The sequence below is a fragment of the Chanodichthys erythropterus genome, chromosome 24 (assembly GCF_024489055.1).
Source record: "Chanodichthys erythropterus isolate Z2021 chromosome 24, ASM2448905v1, whole genome shotgun sequence".
NCBI lineage: Eukaryota > Metazoa > Chordata > Actinopteri > Cypriniformes > Xenocyprididae > Chanodichthys > Chanodichthys erythropterus.
In genome coordinates, this window is record NC_090244.1 from 3,254,098 (window position 1) to 3,271,810 (window position 17,713).

General features: G+C 36.1%; 1 long non-coding RNA gene and 1 pseudogene across 2 annotated transcripts; one reads left to right on the forward strand and one right to left on the reverse strand.

Annotated features, from left to right (window-relative positions):
* Positions 1 to 4,992: 4,992 nt before the first annotated feature.
* Positions 4,993 to 7,092, reverse strand: LOC137015514 (uncharacterized). 2 transcript variants are annotated; one of them, XR_010893988.1, is made up of 5 exons: positions 7,058 to 7,092; positions 6,298 to 6,430; positions 6,034 to 6,139; positions 5,620 to 5,732; positions 4,993 to 5,033 (listed from the first exon to the last, which is right to left on the reverse strand). It is a non-coding gene; the product is annotated as an uncharacterized lncRNA (long non-coding RNA). The 2 variants fall into 2 exon arrangements; XR_010893987.1 differs by lacking the exon at positions 4,993 to 5,033 and having other exon boundaries at positions 5,201 to 5,732.
* Positions 7,093 to 12,405: 5,313 nt separating this feature from the next.
* LOC137015583 (E3 SUMO-protein ligase ZBED1-like) lies at positions 12,406 to 15,660 on the forward strand (annotated as a pseudogene).
* The last annotated feature ends 2,053 nt before the right edge of the window (positions 15,661 to 17,713 follow it).

Here is a 17,713-nt window from a genome sequence, read left to right on the forward strand (position 1 = left end):
ACAAAAAACATGGCGGACATTTCTCTACTTTTTAGTGAAAAAAAACAATATTTTGAGTTAGTTTCTGCATAAAAATAAGTTTTGATTACATTTTTAGCGACAAGTATATATTCTATTTTCATAATATTCACTCAGTGAATGTACATAATCACTCGCTTGCGCGTTGTTGCAAAGATTTTTCAGATCTCGCCAGAATAATGTGAAACTGCTACGTTTTGGTTGCTATGAACAATATTTTATTTTCTGCATCAAAATAAGGTTTGATTACATTTTAAGCAAAAAATATATATTATTTATTTTCATAATATTCACTCAGTGAATGTACATAATCACTCGCTTGCGCGTTGTTGCAAAGATTTATCTGATCTCGCCAGAATAATGTGAAACTGCTACGTTTTGGTTGCTATGGACAATATTTTGAGTTAGTTTCTGCATAAAAATAAGGTTTGATTACATTTTTAGCCAGAAATATATATTCTATTTTCATAATATTCACTCAGTGAATGTCAACCCGTTCTCACTCCTGACCGTTCTCACGCTGAAGAAGTCTCCTTCAGAACACATCGCGATATTTGGCATCAGTTCGCGTGTGCTGGATGTTGGTAAGTAGTCGTAAATACGCTGTTCTAATGTTTGATATAATGTCTTTTCTGTTTGCAGATATTAATCAGATTAACGTTAGCTCCCTCATGTTCAGTCACTGCATTATATCTGTCACCTCCGCTGAGGTTTTGCTTTTCATTGCTTTCTATATTAAATACTAAACTAGGGTGATTAAACACTGTCACGTGACGTGCAATATATTGCACAATATATATAACATATTCAAATCAGGTTCAAAGTAGTACAAGTGTAGTTTCAAAATGGTATTTGTTGTAGAAGCACGGTAAAAAACAACACTTACCATGCTTTTTACCACAGTATTGGTCGTTTTAATGTGATTTTTGTTGTAAATACAGAGTAACCACAACACTTATCATGCTTTTAATGCCTAATAATGTTAAATCCCAAAACTGTAAGATCAATAAGAACTTCTTTCCTATATATATTTATATATAAACCTATATATTATAAATAATGATATTTTCTTTTCTCTTGTTTTAGCTGAAAAGACAAAAAGGGCCTTTCGGAAATGGATGGAGACAGAAAGCTGCAAAGGCAAATAATTGCAATGGTATGTATGTGTTGCTTTTAACCCTTTATCAAACATTTTATCAAGCAATTGTTAAATAGTCTCACAGTAAATTAAAATTAAAGTCAAATCCTGTACATATTTATCACCTTATTTGTAAATCAGTTGTGCCCCTTCTTGGACAGTTGGACGTCCCACACATAAAAGTTTATATTAATTCCATTGAATTCTTTAAAATGATTACAGATTGGGCCCAAAATGTTCCAATGATACATGATGTCTCTCCGCACCTCATAACTACCTCTGTTTGCAAGAGTGGAAATTATCATTTGACTTGTCACATGACATCAGATATTCAATTATTTTGTCATGATCATTTACACTGCTGATAATGTCCTGCTTGCATGTGAAACATGTTATTTATTTATTTTTATTTTTTATTTTTTAAAATATGAATATAGCTTGCTATACTTTTAATCATGGAAATGCCCACACATCAGTGAACTTATTACATAAATGCATTTAACATTTAATTGTGCAACACTCTTTACAGAAGGAAATCCTACAGTTATGTATGAACTCACAACATCATCATCAAGTGCTGTGCTGGGCACATTGGGTAACAAGTGTCCTCCAACGTATCCAATCTGTGACCACATTCTCCACATCTTCCCATGGGACACCGACATTCTTCAGGCCTTCGTTTCCATGTCTTCCCCTGCATTCTCCTGGTGGTGTCCACTTCATATCTGTCTTTGGGTGTTGTTGTTTGGTCATGCTTAGGGTGTGTCCGGGGAGGTGCACCCTTCACTCTGTCACAGTTTTTAAAAGTCTTCACGTGGACTCCTCCTTATGATCTCCTTGAAACGTGCAGAACCAATATTGAAAATAGTAATTTATCTTTTTCCATATTCTTGCCTTTATCAAAGAAGCACCAGTGCTCATCCGGAGTTTTGGTAAAAGTTCTAGTAATGCTGCGACTATAGTCAAATATGTATTTCTGCATGTGTGTATAGCAGGTGTTTGTCCGAACAATTGAAGTTAGTGAGAGTGTTCAGGAAAACCCTCTGAGAACAATCAATATTTATTTAATTCTGTTTGGTGCTGATATAGAGTATTACAGAAATGACACATTGACATTCTGGACATTATTCTGTGAGTTTGTTACCTCTTCATTTAGATGGACTTGAAAATGTCTTGTATTTTGTTTCATTAAACCTTTTATTACAGTGTCACTATAGTAAATGTCCACCTTAACTACATCTATGGTATCATTATATCAGTACCTGGATAATGTAAATGTAACATACCCTGTAACATACCCATGAATGTATTTTATAGAAGCATTTTATTGCTGAAAATATTTAACATTTATAAAATGCATTAACTATTTGAATTTGCCTTTCATTTAGTTACAGTAAAAGTGAACAATAAACACAATATTGTATTGTATTAAAGTTGAGAATGTAAAATGTTATTTTTTTCCCCCCTATTCTTTAAAGAAACATATTTTCACATGGAATTTTATCTCATCTCTTGGTTTGTAAAAATAATACTTCATCATATCGATTTGTGTAGTTATATTTCACTATAATAGATTGCCTCTGTAACTGGATATATTTTTTTCTCACAATTAACTGATTTTTATACTGTTGTGCAGTAGTTTGGGGACTACATTTGTCTTTGACACTAAATATTGGAATGTGATTACAAAATCGAGTACATTCATTATGCTTTTATTTATATTTATTTTAATTCCAAGAGTTCAAATGGTGAAGAATGGTATAAATAAGTGATTAAATGTATACCTTTAATATACTACATATCTACTGTAAATGTTAGAAGCACTTTAGTAGATGCAATTATATCTCTTTCAAATATATTTATGCATCAGTTTAAAACACAAAGGAGTCTTTCGTTGTAAAATGTGATTTTTATTATATTTAATTAGATTAATTATATATTTAAGGAATCTTTCTCGTCAGCCGGAACCGAAGGAGATCTGTCGTCATTTACCATAAATGGACAAGTAAGCGTGACGCATCTGTTCAGCTGTGTTGTGATTGGCTGTGACTCTATCGCAGAACTCGCTGTGATTGGACTACCTTTCAACCCATATAAAACGGCGCTTTATCTTACAAAGTTTGTTTTAGTGTGAATATTACGTTACTCATACATTAAGTTAACTATAAAGTGTTTCCATGTTGTGAGAAATTACTCCTTTACCGAGATCCCAACCCTAACCCTAGCTTCTCAATGAACTACAGCGCCATGTTTCCTTTCATTGATAGAATGACAGAGACATATGGGTAATGTAGTTTAAAACGTTTAGTAAAGAAATGATAAATGTTAAAATAATAAGATCTTTAATGGACAACTCGATATCTAAATATGTTTATTGTGCAAACATTTATTACATATATGAGGGACAGGCTGAAATTTAATATTTTACTGTAATCACTAATTAAAAAACCTTTATGCCAGCTTTCCATGTATGTCTGAAAACTGTGCCCAACATTATTTAGTAATCATAGCATAAGCAGTTGTCCTGTTGATTTTCTCTTTGATACGCTAACCGGACTTTGAGTTACAGCCATTTGAAATGTGCATTTTTTTGCTCTTCCAGGGGCCGGTACTGGCCCCTTGGGGGTGGAAGGGCATTAAAATCTACACGGGTGTGTACTCCTCATCATGGATAACAAACTTTGTTGAATCACATTTAAATATTGGAGTATTTTATCATTTCCTCATTTTCCATTCTAACATCATGCTTGTATAGGTTTTTGATGGGTATTGTGAGACCATCTGATGAAATATGGAAATATTATAACAAAATGTTGTAATACAATAATAATAATAATAATTGATTAATTGAATAGTAGTTGATTATTTCTTTGCTTTTTTTTTGTATGAACACCAATAAATATAATGGATGAACCCACAACAACTTGCCATTATCCAGCTGCCAGTGTTGGCAGTAAACTAAAAACTATTTATATTTACACTTCACTATTACTGTTACACAAGGATAATGCACTATTCAGTAAAATAAGAAACTGTGCCAAAATGTCATTATCACCCCCTCTTCTTGCTCCTCACATGCCTGACATCAGTAATGTCCAGCTGTCATTTTGAATGCAGTAGTAGATGTACCAGAATGATCAACATCGATCTTCTTCAGCTCTGCTTGAAGTGTTTGTATCAGTATAACCCACTGCAGCCTCTCTTTATTCACATTCCTTCCCCTTTATTTATCTGGAAACTGCCATCCTTGTCACAACATGAAAGTATATGCAACTTTTGGTGCATTGTTGTCCCAAATATCATGAATTAGATCGAAAATATTTATGTAATATATATTTATGTATTAATAAGTAAAACAATCATGGAAATTATATGTCATTTTTTTAAATTATGAAATAAACTCAGCTTAGTTAAATTGTATTTACTCTACCAAACACCACGTTCACCATAATTTATTACACAACACTTTATTGGAGGATACAGCATAAGGTTGAAATTTGCATAAAGACAAAATGAGATTCAAGATAAATAAAAACGTGTCTTCAAAAATACGTTAACGTCATAATAATCCATTCACAGACTTTACTCCTATTGCACAAATGAGCGCCACAGAATCCCATCCAGTCAACTATGATCCAGAAAACAGATTTGATATTGAGTTTAAAATAAAATTCATTATCACAGCTGAACTGGGTTCTTGCTCTTCCCTGTACATGTCTCTATCATGTTCATGTTCTTCTTCTTCTAAACAGTTTGTTCAGTTGTACTCTACAGTACAACTGATGACCAGAAGATGTGATCACTGATGTGCTGTAGCTTTTCTCAACCACAGGAAGAAGTCTTAACATCCCATTGTCAGGCGTTCTTCAGTCCTGGTCTAAAAGTAAAACAAAAAAACACACAATTCAAGTTAAGTAGTTTAATGGACAGCCAGGTCAGCTTATGTTCTGCATGATTTAAACAGTGGTGGGCTACTCTGGCCCTCAGCGTCCACGGTCCTGTAGATTTAGCCTCAACCTCAAACCCAACTGCCTATAACTGTCTATAAGTACACCTGAAGACTTTGGTTAAAATTTTCAGGTGTGCTCAATTATGGTTGGAGGTAAACTCTCCACCTCAAAAAGGAGACAGCAAAAGGGCTAGAGTTGCCTGTTCCTGATTTAACTTTACAAAACAGCAGTACATAATATATATATTATAATAAAAATGCAGCACAGACTGTAAGCTAAGTACTGAACAAAAACTGTTTTACCCATATTAACAGCAACCTGTTTTAAAAGATCTTTTAGAAAGGCATGCTCTCTTTTGAGCCTTGATTTCTTTCAGGACAACATACTCTTCTGTTTCTTGTTTCAAGAGCATAATTTGGTCAAAAACCAAGTGATAACCTGTACAATGTAAAATTGTTAAAATACTGCAATAAAAACTTTAAGGCAAGAATTAAGAATAGGCACAGGACTTACCGTACTCATGAAGAAGCCATGGCCATGCATAGTTTCTGCCTCTTGTGTTCCTCCGTAGCTGCACATCAGTCGTTTTTCCTCTAGGATCTTCTGTTAGTGACTTCACTTGCTATCTGTTTTAAAACACAAATACAATGTTTTAGGTCTGTGCAGTATAAGGCCTTATTTCAAGCCAAAAAAACTAGGTATTACACATAATTTAAAGAACATTTACTATTTAATTCCTATTATACTATATTATATTATATTAAATCATTATCTTCCAAAAGCTTCCCTGTCTGCTTTTATCTAAAAAACAAACAAACAAACAAACAAAAAAAAAAACAGAAGGAACAGTTTTTAAGAACTTTTTAAGAACTTAACAGTCTTAATTCTGTACTACATATTACAGCGTTGCCTCAACACAAGACATACCAATGGACTTCTGTCTTCTTTGGGCATGAGATGGTCATGTTCCTTCCTCACCCTAAACAAAGGACTTCGATGAGCTTGCTTTGATATAAGGACTGGTCTTCCTTCTCTGCACAGAAAAACAAGAAAGTCTCTACTTACTCTGTGTGCAATTACTCTTGTTCTTAAAACATACAAATTGAGACAGTTATAAATAAGTTAATTTACCATACCATCCAGGAGAGCATTTGATGAGTAAATACTGATTTAAATATCTAGAAACTTTACCTGGAAAGGGCTGATCACGGCAGGTTTGCAGCGACTCACTAGTAGCTCTTGTGAGGGTCGGCTCTTAAAAGAGCTGTTGAGTTTGATGTTGTAGAGATCCTAAAAAGAAGGACTAAGTAATCTGCAAGTAATCCTGCAAGACAGAAAGGAAGGTAAATTTATTACATCACATTCAAGTTGTCAATTTACACATAACTGTAGGATTTCCTTCTGTAAAGAGTGTTGCATAATTAAATGTTAAATGCATTTATGTAATAAGTTCACTGATATGTGGGCATTTCCATGATTAAACATATGTCTTTAATAGCAAGCTATATTTATATTTAAAAGAATAAATAAAAAAATAACATGTTTCACATGCAAGCAGGACATTATCAGCAGTGTAACTGATTAGATATTGAATAGACATCAGATATTCAATTATTTTGATTATGACAAAATAATTGAATATCTGATGTCATGTGACAAGTCAAATGATAATTTCCACTCTTGCAAACAGAGGTAGTTATGAGGTGCGGAGAGACATCATGTATCATTGGAACATTTTGGGCCCAATCTGTAATCATTTTAAAGAATTCAATGGAATTAATATAAACTTTTATGTGTGGGACGTCCAACTGTCCAAGAAGGGGCACAACTGATTTACAAATAAGGTGATAAATATGTACAGGATTTGACTTTAATTTTAATTTACTGTGAGACTATTTAACAAATGCTTGATAAAATGTTTGATAAAGGGTTAAAAGCAACACATACATACCATTGCAATTATTTGCCTTTGCAGCTTTCTGTCTCCATCCATTTCCGAAAGGCCCTTTTTGTCTTTTTCAGCTAAAACAAGAGAAAAGAAAATATCATTATTTATAATATATAGGTTTATATATAAATATATATAGGAAAGAAGTTCTTATTGATCTTACAGTTTTGGGATTTAACATTATTAGGCATTAAAAGCATGATAAGTGTTGTGGTTACTCTGTATTTACAACAAAAATCACATTAAAACGACCAATACTGTGGTAAAAAGCATGGTAAGTGTTGTTTTTTACCGTGCTTCTACAACAAATACCATTTTGAAACTACACTTGTACTACTTTGAACCTGATATGAATATGTTATATATATTGTGCAATATATTGCACGTCACGTGACAGTGTTTAATCACCCTAGTTTAGTATTTAATATAGAAAGCAATGAAAAGCAAAACCTCAGCGGAGGTGACAGATATAATGCAGTGACTGAACATGAGGGAGCTAACGTTAATCTGATTAATATCTGCAAACAGAAAAGACATTATATCAAACATTAGAACAGCGTATTTACGACTACTTACCAACATCCAGCACACGCGAACTGATGCCAAATATCGCGATGTGTTCTGAAGGAGACTTCTTCAGCGTGAGAACGGTCAGGAGTGAGAACGGGTTGACATTCACTGAGTGAATATTATGAAAATAGAATATATATTTCTCGCTAAAAATGTAATCAAACCTTATTTTTATGCAGAAACTAACTCAAAATATTGTTCATAGCAACCAAAACGTAGCAGTTTCACATTATTCTGGCGAGATCAGATAAATCTTTGCAACAACGTGCAAGCGAGTGATTATGTACATTCACTGAATGAATATTATGAAAATAAATAATATATATTTTTTGCTTAAAATGTAATCAAACCTTATTTTGATGCAGAAAATAAAATATTGTTCATAGCAACCAAAACGTAGCAGTTTCACATTATTCTGGCGAGATCAGAAAAATCTTTGCAACAACGCGCAAGCGAGTGATTATGTACATTCACTGAGTGAATATTATGAAAATAGAATATATATTTCTCGCTAAAAATGTAATCAAACCTTATTTTTATGCAGAAACTAACTCAAAATATTGTCCATAGCAACCAAAACGTAGCAGTTTCACATTATTCTGGCGAGATCAGAAAAATCTTTGCAACAACGCGCAAGCGAGTGATTATGTACATTCACTGAGTGAATATTATGAAAATAGAATATATATTTCTCGCTAAAAATGTAATCAAAACTTATTTTTATGCAGAAACTAACTCAAAATATTGTTTTTTCACTAAAAAGTAGAGAAACGTCCGCCATGTTTTTTTGTTTTCACGGCCGGGCTCTCTAAAGTCACGTGACTTGGACGCAAAACAATAGGCAAAAAAAAAATGTAACAGTCATACAATTTAAGGGCCATTATTGTAACCCCTCTACGTTTTGCACTTTGGACCAACGTAGTCAGGATACGTTTTCATATGAGACTGGGTTGGATTTACTTATCATTTGAATAAACCCACTAATGAAACATTTACTTACGAGTCGTAATGAATGTGGCTTGATGGCAGTTAAGACGATAAAAACGAGTGACAAAGGAGAGCAGAGCCTCAGATGATCCAGACAGACTGATAGGGTTCTCTCCAGTCTAATTTATCTCCAGTCTTCAAACTGTTATATGGTTATTGTATTTGCATTGAAAATGTTCAGAAGATAAAAAGATCTGCAGGTCAATTAACACAGATGGAAAATTTACATTTACATCTTTAAATTTACATTTACTACTTTAGCAGATATTGTTATCCAAAGTGATTCACAGACGTACCATGCTACAATGTATAATTGATCCATCCGAAAGCTTTTTTTTTTTTTTTTTTTTGCTTTTAGCTGCTTGCTAAAAATATACATTAATTTGTGAACACAAATCAGTCCAGGCTAACTTGATTATTCCATTCACGAATTCCAGTGTATTTTGGTCATCCCTCCCAAAAATCTGTTCATCATGGCTGCTGCTTCTCTCTACACATTATTCGTTCACAACGTACACTTGTTTATTGTCATTTCAACCGCTTCCAAACTGTAAGACGCGCCTTCCCAGTTTAAAACTTTTGTTTACAAGCACAACTGAAGCGCACACACAGAAAACCAGCTGCTACATCACGTGTACGTTACTAAACTGAATTATCTGGGGTCTTGTTGTGTTTAGTCACAACACTCTCTAGGTTCACATCAGGGGCGATTCTAGGATTTTGATTTTAGGGGGGCTCAGCCCCCAATAAGGATATGATTAAAAAAATATTATTTGACTGACTGTTGCTCATTTGCAGACCTACTGCCGCACGACAAGAAAAAATGTCGTATATCCATCTACAATGAAATATAAATTATTTTAGTTTTTTAGCTTTTTAGCCTTTATAATCAACAATACGGTTGGATATTAATAAAGCCACCCCATGAAAATTTATGTCATTTTAAGTATTTTAACTAACCAGCTAATATTCATTAAGAATATAGACAAACCATGTATTAATGTAATTGTCTATTGGCAATATGATTAATCTGTTCTATATTTATTTCTATTTATTAAAAATAACAACATGAATGATCAATTTGCCACTTCTATAAATCAAGTACAAATCTAGTACAAATAGTATAAATCAAGAAAATCAAAAATCCCTTTACTCTACGCTTACTCTAATTTATGTATCATGACACTCCTCCTGATTCATTATTATTTAATACAAAACTATATTTAATAATACAAAACAAAATAACTCCACATTCTCTCTCTGGGCCATCTAGTGCTTTCAGACAATGATGTGTGTCATTTCTGTGCATGGCTGCATAATGTAATGTCAAAATACATTATAATATGTCTGTAATTGTAAAAAGTAAATTAAAATAAATGATGATTGTTTTCTGAATCTAAAGTATGTTTTCATGGGTGTTAAACACTTCATTTTTGTAGGGATAAAAAACAACTGTCACACAAGGGCGAAGGTGAACGCAGCGAAACGTATATTGGATGAGAAACCGAGCCGTCCCGTGTGCTCCCAATGCTCCAGTAACATGTAAACTGCAATGCATTTATGACAAAGAGCTGCACCGATGCAGATGTAATATCATAGCATTAGCAATCTATCAATAAATGCAGGCACACACGACACACACCTTGTGCTCTCTGATGTTCGCTCTGCTCGGCGCCCCTGCAGATTGAAAAATGCGCTAAATCCAAGCAGACTCAGATAAAAAAAATATTTTTTTAGGGGGGCTGGGCCTAGTGACGCCCCTGGTTCACATAAACAGGCTTTGTCTTAAGTAAATGTATCTGGGAAAGAAATCGTTTTGTTTATCAGTATATTGAATACATGCAATACTGTAATTCTTAAAGTGACAGACTAATAAAACAAGGCCATAAGGTCAGACATCAAAGACTGAACTGGACTAGATCCAAAAAGCAACAGTGTAAACACAAAGAGGTCTGAGAACACCCTCATTAACATGCAGGGCCCCCCAGATTTCTGAGCGATTTTTTATTTTTTTATATTTCTTTGTTACACTGATGTATATGCTGCGCGGTAAAATGCAACCAGTAGCGGTTTTAGGCACGGGCGAACCGGGCAGCCGCCCGGGGCGTCATTTTTTCGTGACACATTGGGGGCGGCAGCACGAGCAGATTAATAATAAAAAAAAATAATAAAAAATCCTCTGCGTCGCGAGGTGGTTTTTCATCATTTATATAATTTCACTGTGTGTGGAATTGGCAAATTGGCGCTCCCTGCAGATGCCGGCGCCCCTGCTTGCTGAAAATGTACCATGCACAGAAGCTGTGTGTTGTGAGAGAAGTGTAAAAGGGGGTGGGGCGAGAGGCGCAGGCGACATTTCACCTCTGGGTCTCTCTCAAATGGAACGTACAGGGCGGGGGATGGACGGGGACGGGGGATCCACACCAAGGCTGCGTTCCAGTTCGGTTTTTAAATGCCCTTCCCTCGCTAACTTCACTCGGTCTCGTTGACTCGGATGTACATCATTGCTTACGTTGCACGAGTGCCCACTTCTGGCGGAACCTTTGTATGGGCTGAACTGGAACATCCTAAGCCCTTGATCACTTGGAATCCGCAATGGAGCTGATTTATTATTTATTTTTTCCCCTTACAAAATTGTTTAATACAGCATTCTATATGTATATATGTGTGTTTTAAATGTTTAAAAAATAATTAATATATCATAGAGTTGTTTTTGGTGGGGTAAAATAAACACGATATGCGGTGACGTCACAATCGTGTTGCATTGTGGATTATGGAGCTGCCTGAAGTGTACATATGAAGTAGACTCGCTCCCTCGGTCAAAATCGAGGGAGCCAGGGTCTGTCCATATAAACTTCCCTCGTCCACTTCACGAAGTGGAACGCACTTCAAAATGGCGGCATGGATTCCCCCGAGGGGAAGTGTGTAGGGAAGTTCGCGAGAGCGTGTCTAAAACCGAACTGGAACGCAGCCCAGTAATATAATTAATAATAGGCTAATTAGGCTCGAAAGGGGTCTCGCCCAGGGTGTATTTCAATGTAGAACCGCCACTGAATGCAACAGCTGTTTTTAGGCTTATTGGTTTGATTATTTCACGTGTTGCGTAACCTCTGCTGTTATTATCTCTGCGTGTCGGAGTTCGTTATTATGTGGCGAGTGGCAATGTTTAGCAACCGCTTCCCGTTTCCAGGACGCGCATTTCAATGCAGTGAAATCCGGTGGGTGCTCGGGCTCCTAACTCTCCATTCGTTTTAACCACTAAAAAGTCGTTAGAGAATCAAGAACCTCTGACTGCAGCGCACGCTTTCTTCTCGTTCATTAGAGGCAGTTTCCGTGACGTTATTTGTTCTCGCTCAGATATTGCGTGCGCGGCTGTTCGTGCTCAAACTTTGTTATATGTAAATCAAACATGCTTTTTCTCTAGAATTGTCTTCTCTTGGATTTAATGTATTTTTTAGAATAGAAATAACGGGGTTTCCACAGTGGTGTAAAGTAACGAATTACAAATACTCTCGTTACTGTAATTGAGTAGTTTTTCTCAGGAATTGTACTTTATTAAGTAGTTTAAAAACAGTGTACTTTTACTTGTACTTAAGTACATTTTTAGTGCTGTATCGGTACTTTTACTGCGCTATTTTCTCTCAACCTGCAGTCGCTACATTGCATTTATTTTTTTCCTGTCAATGATGATTGGCTAAGGAGAATAATCAGTTCAGTGATTCCCGTCCAATCAAATCGCGCATAGAAAACTTGCATCAGACAGACTTCAAAACACCTGGCGCCAATTTAGTTTAATCATGGAGGAAGAGGAGGAAGGAAGTGTGGTGGATGCTTCAACATGCAATAACTCAAATACAGCACTTCAGCATCCTTGGCCATACCTGAGGGAGCTTTTTACAATGAAGGCGAAGAAGGGCAATTGTGTCGTTATGTCATGCCTACTTTGCTTGCCCAGACCGGTTGAAATATCAGCATTCAAGAGTTCTTCCTCTAATTTAAAAAAGCACATCGAGGTAAGTTTTTAATATTTGTTAAGTATTATATCTTAAATATTTATGTTAAATGGTATAATAAACGTCACAAATATAGTGTGGGGGGCATAAATAAAAGTGTGTTAGGTTTTATGAGCCAATGTGAATTAGGGATGCACCGAATGGTTCAGGCAACCGAAATTATTCGGCCAAAAATAATTAGCGATTAGCAACCAGTTTGAGTTGAGAGGCACTGTCGTTTTATTTATGCAGCAGTGTGGAAGTGTTCGAGAAGACGCAAAAATCATCACAAGCAACGACTGCTTAGTAAGACTGTATGTCGTCAGTCGTCGTCATTGATAAGAAGAGGGAGCGGGGTTGTTGCTTGCTTAAATCGCAAAATGGCTTTAAACAGTTACTAAATACACTGCAGAATGTTACGTTTTCTAATACATGTGCAATTTTAATGTATTTTGTCAGTGCTGCACGAACTCGAGGCGCCAGCTGCTGGACACCCTTAGCTTGTTAGCAGGGTTCAAAGTGCATTATCATTAGATTTATGCCCCTTACACATATTTCGCTCAACATATAAACGCATTAACCTACTTTTTGTTGGCTTAATTATTGATGTATATGTTAATGTAATGTGTTCTTGCATGGCGATTTGAATGTGTATGTATATGTTTCTTTATTTATTTTTAAATGATGGTAGCAAAAGTTTATCAGTGGTGTAAGATGTGAGTTGATTTTGAAGTGTATTCTTTTTACAGAGAAAACATCCATCAAAAATAAAGCAATACAATGAATGCGTCTTGAAAAGAAAGAACTCAGAAGAACAGAATGATTCAGCTGTGAAACCGATGAAGATTAAAGACTATTCCATGTCGTGCAGGATGGTTGCTCAGTCCACAATTGACAGACTTGTAGTTGAATTTGTCTGCGAAAGCCTTCAGCCCTTTACTGTAGTTGAACTTCCAGCATTTAAAAATCTAATCCATACAATGCAACCTGGCTGTACAGTTATGTGCAGACCAACTGTGAAGCTGAGAATTGAGGAAGCAGCCACAAAGGTTAAGAACAACATCATTGCTGAGATGGCAAAAGTCAGCTGTATAGGTACCACAACTGATTGTTGGACAGCACGACAACGGAGTTACATCGGTGTAACCGCACACTGGATTGATGAATGTACACTGGAAAGAAGGTCTGCTTCCATTGCCTTTAGACATTTGAAAGGATCACATACATTTGATGTGCTCGCAGGAGCCCTGGATGACATCCAATCCGAATATAGCATCTCAGAAAAAATAGTCAGAACAACAACTGATAGTGGATCAAATTTCATCAAAACATTTAAGGTGTATGCCTCAGCAGAGTCAGCACCAATCAACTCTTGCTGATTCTGTTCACCAGAGACACTGGGGAGTGAGGAAAATGAAGGAGTTGAGGTTCAGGACACCTGTTCCATTTTAAACACAAACACTGGATTGGAGTATCATCTACCTAAGCATCAGCGTTGCGAGTGTCATCGACTTAATTTGGTGGCTACTGTGGATGCTTCCAAGGCAGAGGACAGCAGTGAGGTATATAAGAAGCTATCCCGTTCAACGTTTGCGAAATGCCAGGCATTATACAATAAAACCAGCCGGTCTGCCATCAATGCTGAGATCGTCCAAGAAGAATGTAAGCTGCAGTTCATTCAGCCCAACCAAACAAGATGGAACTCAATGTACAATGCTGCAGAGAGGGTAATGCGGATCCTGAAGGAGCAGGGAGAAGCATCTCTTCGGAATGTATGTGCAGCGTTCAAAATCAAAATGTAAGTCTGTTTGCTCAATCTCCGTGTGTTCTAATTGGAATACTTAAGTTGTTTAGATTTGACTTTGTTTGTTGTTGTCGTCATTTAATTTTTAAATAGGCTAAATCCTGCTGAAGTTTCTTACCTCTCTGAATACTGCATTGTGATGAAGCCTATTTCCATGGCCTTGAACATCCTTCAGTCTGAAACAAACACTCAGATGGGGTGGCTGCTTCCCACCATCTACCTTCTTGATTCCAAGCTCAAAAAGATGGAGGCTTCAATCAAGGTATGTCTTCCCCTTATTTATGCTCTGCAGAAGGGTCTACAAAAGCGCTTTGGGGAGTTTATGGAAGATCCGGAACTCATCAGTGCTACAATTCTTCTTCCAAAATTCAAAACGTCATGGACTGACAAGGCCCACATCATAAAAGCAGGTAAGCGATTTCTATTTGTTCATGAATACAGATTATCTGATGAAATTGATATTTTATGCCGGTTTTGTTCAAGATTGAGAGCATGGACATTGTTATTTTGATTTTTAATGACAGGAGTCATGGATACATTTCGCTTATCCCACTTGTAACTGTTCCACTACTTTATGGGTTTATGTGGCGTTAAGCTATTGGTTCGATATTTATTTACTTGCCTACTGTAGCACAGTTAGACTATGAAACCATGTTCGAAAAGACAAGGGTATTGAGGGGTTATAGGGTAGTAAATGCAACGGTGATTATGTAGCAAGTAAACAGCTTTATTTCACTTCTAAAATAACCATGACAACCCCAAAGTCCATAACACACTAGTAAACATGCTGTAGTTTGTCTATCAGCGTTATCTGCTATTATTATTAATAATAATAATAATAATAAAAATAATAAAAATAATATTATTATTAATGTTTCCATTTTGTGTATATGGTAGGGATGGATTACATCCTGCATCATCTTGACACCATTAAGGACACCCAGCAAAACGACTCACAGCATGATGCCTCTGACGAGGATGACTTCTTTTCTTCCATTAAGACTGTTCAATCTCCAACTGCATCTGAACTGGATGGATACTTGGCTTGTGCCTCAGAAGAGATGGGACTGCTTCACTCATTTCCTTTGGTGAAAAAGCTAAGCCTCAAACTGAACACACCCTTACCTGCCTCTGCAGCATGCGAGCGCCTTTTTAGTTGTGCTTGGCAGCTGTTTACACCTAAACGAGCAAGGCTGGACAGTACAAATTTTGAGAATCCGCTCATTGTAAAACTGAACAACAAATTCAAAATGTAGGATTGTTGTCGCCCCCTACATTAAAGTCTGCATTCATGTTAAGAGACTTGTTGGTTAATGCATGTTAATGTAACCTTTTTAAGTTAAATTGTTAATGTACAATGCTGCTTTTTTTTTTTTTTTTTATTAAGCTGCAAGAAGACCTCTACAGAGGTCATAAATGTTATCTGATTATTGGCTGCTTTTTCAAATATTACATGCCTGGATTTTCAGTACTAGCAGTCAAAAATAAAACTCTTTGAGTAATTGTTTTTATTTTTTTTTTACTGAGAAACATCCATAAAAGAGAGTGACACTGTTTTAAAGCTACATTTAATTAAGGTAAAATAAGTCACAGCATAATACTCACTACTCACTACTCTTGAGTACTTTTGAAGGGGCTACTTTTTACTCCTACTTTGAGTGGTATTTAGGACAGGTACTTTTACTCTACTCACATTATATTTTTTTGGTAAGTAATAGTACTTTTACTTGAGTATGATTTTTCAGTACTCTTCCCACCACTGGGTTTCCACGATTCAAAAAGCAAATTACACAATCAAACAAAACAATATGTAGGGATAATTTACTTTAGGTTCTGACAAAATGTTTTATTGTTTAAAATTAATGCATGTTTTATGGTCTGGTCTATGTATCGCTGCCTCTGCTGAATTATTTTTTTATCCCTGGTGGGGATAAAAAAAAATATCCCCCCCGGGTGATGCTACCCCACAAACCACCAACATAGCATATAAAATACCAAAAATAAAAAGCGTTTTTTTTAAAACTTCACCTAGTAAAACGCTGCATTTATACAGAATGGTCTCTTTACGACAAAACAAACGAGCGCGGAAAAGGTGATGACGAGCTTCAGTTGAACAACAGTGAACTCCGGTCAGATGAGATGTCAGGTTATGCCGGTAAAACTCAGAAAAATTAACATGACTGTCCATTCAGTCATTATACTGTGCAAATGCAAATGCGCCGGCGCGCACTGCATAACTTTATTATAGCTTAAATAAAGCCAAAAACTACGAGCAATGACCGTCGTTTGAAAATGAAATTGCCAAACATACGATTAATTACTCAGATAAGTGATATTTCCCTTCGCAAACTCGCACTTGGCAAGGTTTAACAAAGCCACGTAATCCAAGCCACGTAATCTGCCAAAACATTGTGCATCAAATGTTGGAACGTAACTGGAGCATTCCGGATCCTGAAAGCTAACAAAGTATATTGTAAGAAGTTATCTGGCGTGACAAAAGCTGAGAGTCAGAGGCACCTGCAATATCCTGCCAGGAGATCTAGCTTTGTTACAAACTTGGCATTACCCACCCTATCCACACAATCTTCCATCCTAGGAAGTGGGAAGGAATCAGCTTTAGTTATATTGTTGACTTTGCGAAAGTCGGTGCAGAAGCAACAGGTGGAGGTTTTGGTACCAGCAGGCGGGGCGAACTCTTGGGACTTGGAAACAGCGAATCCATGCTGCGGCAAATACTCCAGCATTTATTATGTCACATTTTTAGGGATTAACTCGATACAGGATGCCTTTTGTTCGGGGATGCTCCAACATCAATGTCATGGGATGCAGTTTTCCAGGCGCATCTGAAAACAGATTAGGGATTAATGCAGCAAATCAGGCAGTTCATTAGCTTGACTTGAGGCATTTTCACACCTATGGATTGATTGTTTTGTTCTGAAACAGGGACTACATTTGTTACAATGTTGCATTTTCTTCTTGGTTCGGTTGGCTCTCTCACAGCAACATTTCAAAGCGTACCAAAATGTGTTTATGCAAATCACATGCGATACGAGTACAACTGTCCTCTCATTGGTCAGAGTTTTTTCTGCGTTTCAGACCATATGAATGTTATAATGAAGCAGAGCGGGAATCAAGGCTTTGTTGGGACAGCATTCTTTCTCAGATTTTTTACACAATATTTTAAGATGAAGATGGGCTCCTTTTTTTAACTACGGTAACTTACAGAATCAGACACTACTGTTTTTATATAACACATTTCCAGATATGAATTTTGATATAATTTGTTCCATTGGGTCGGACTGCTTTCAC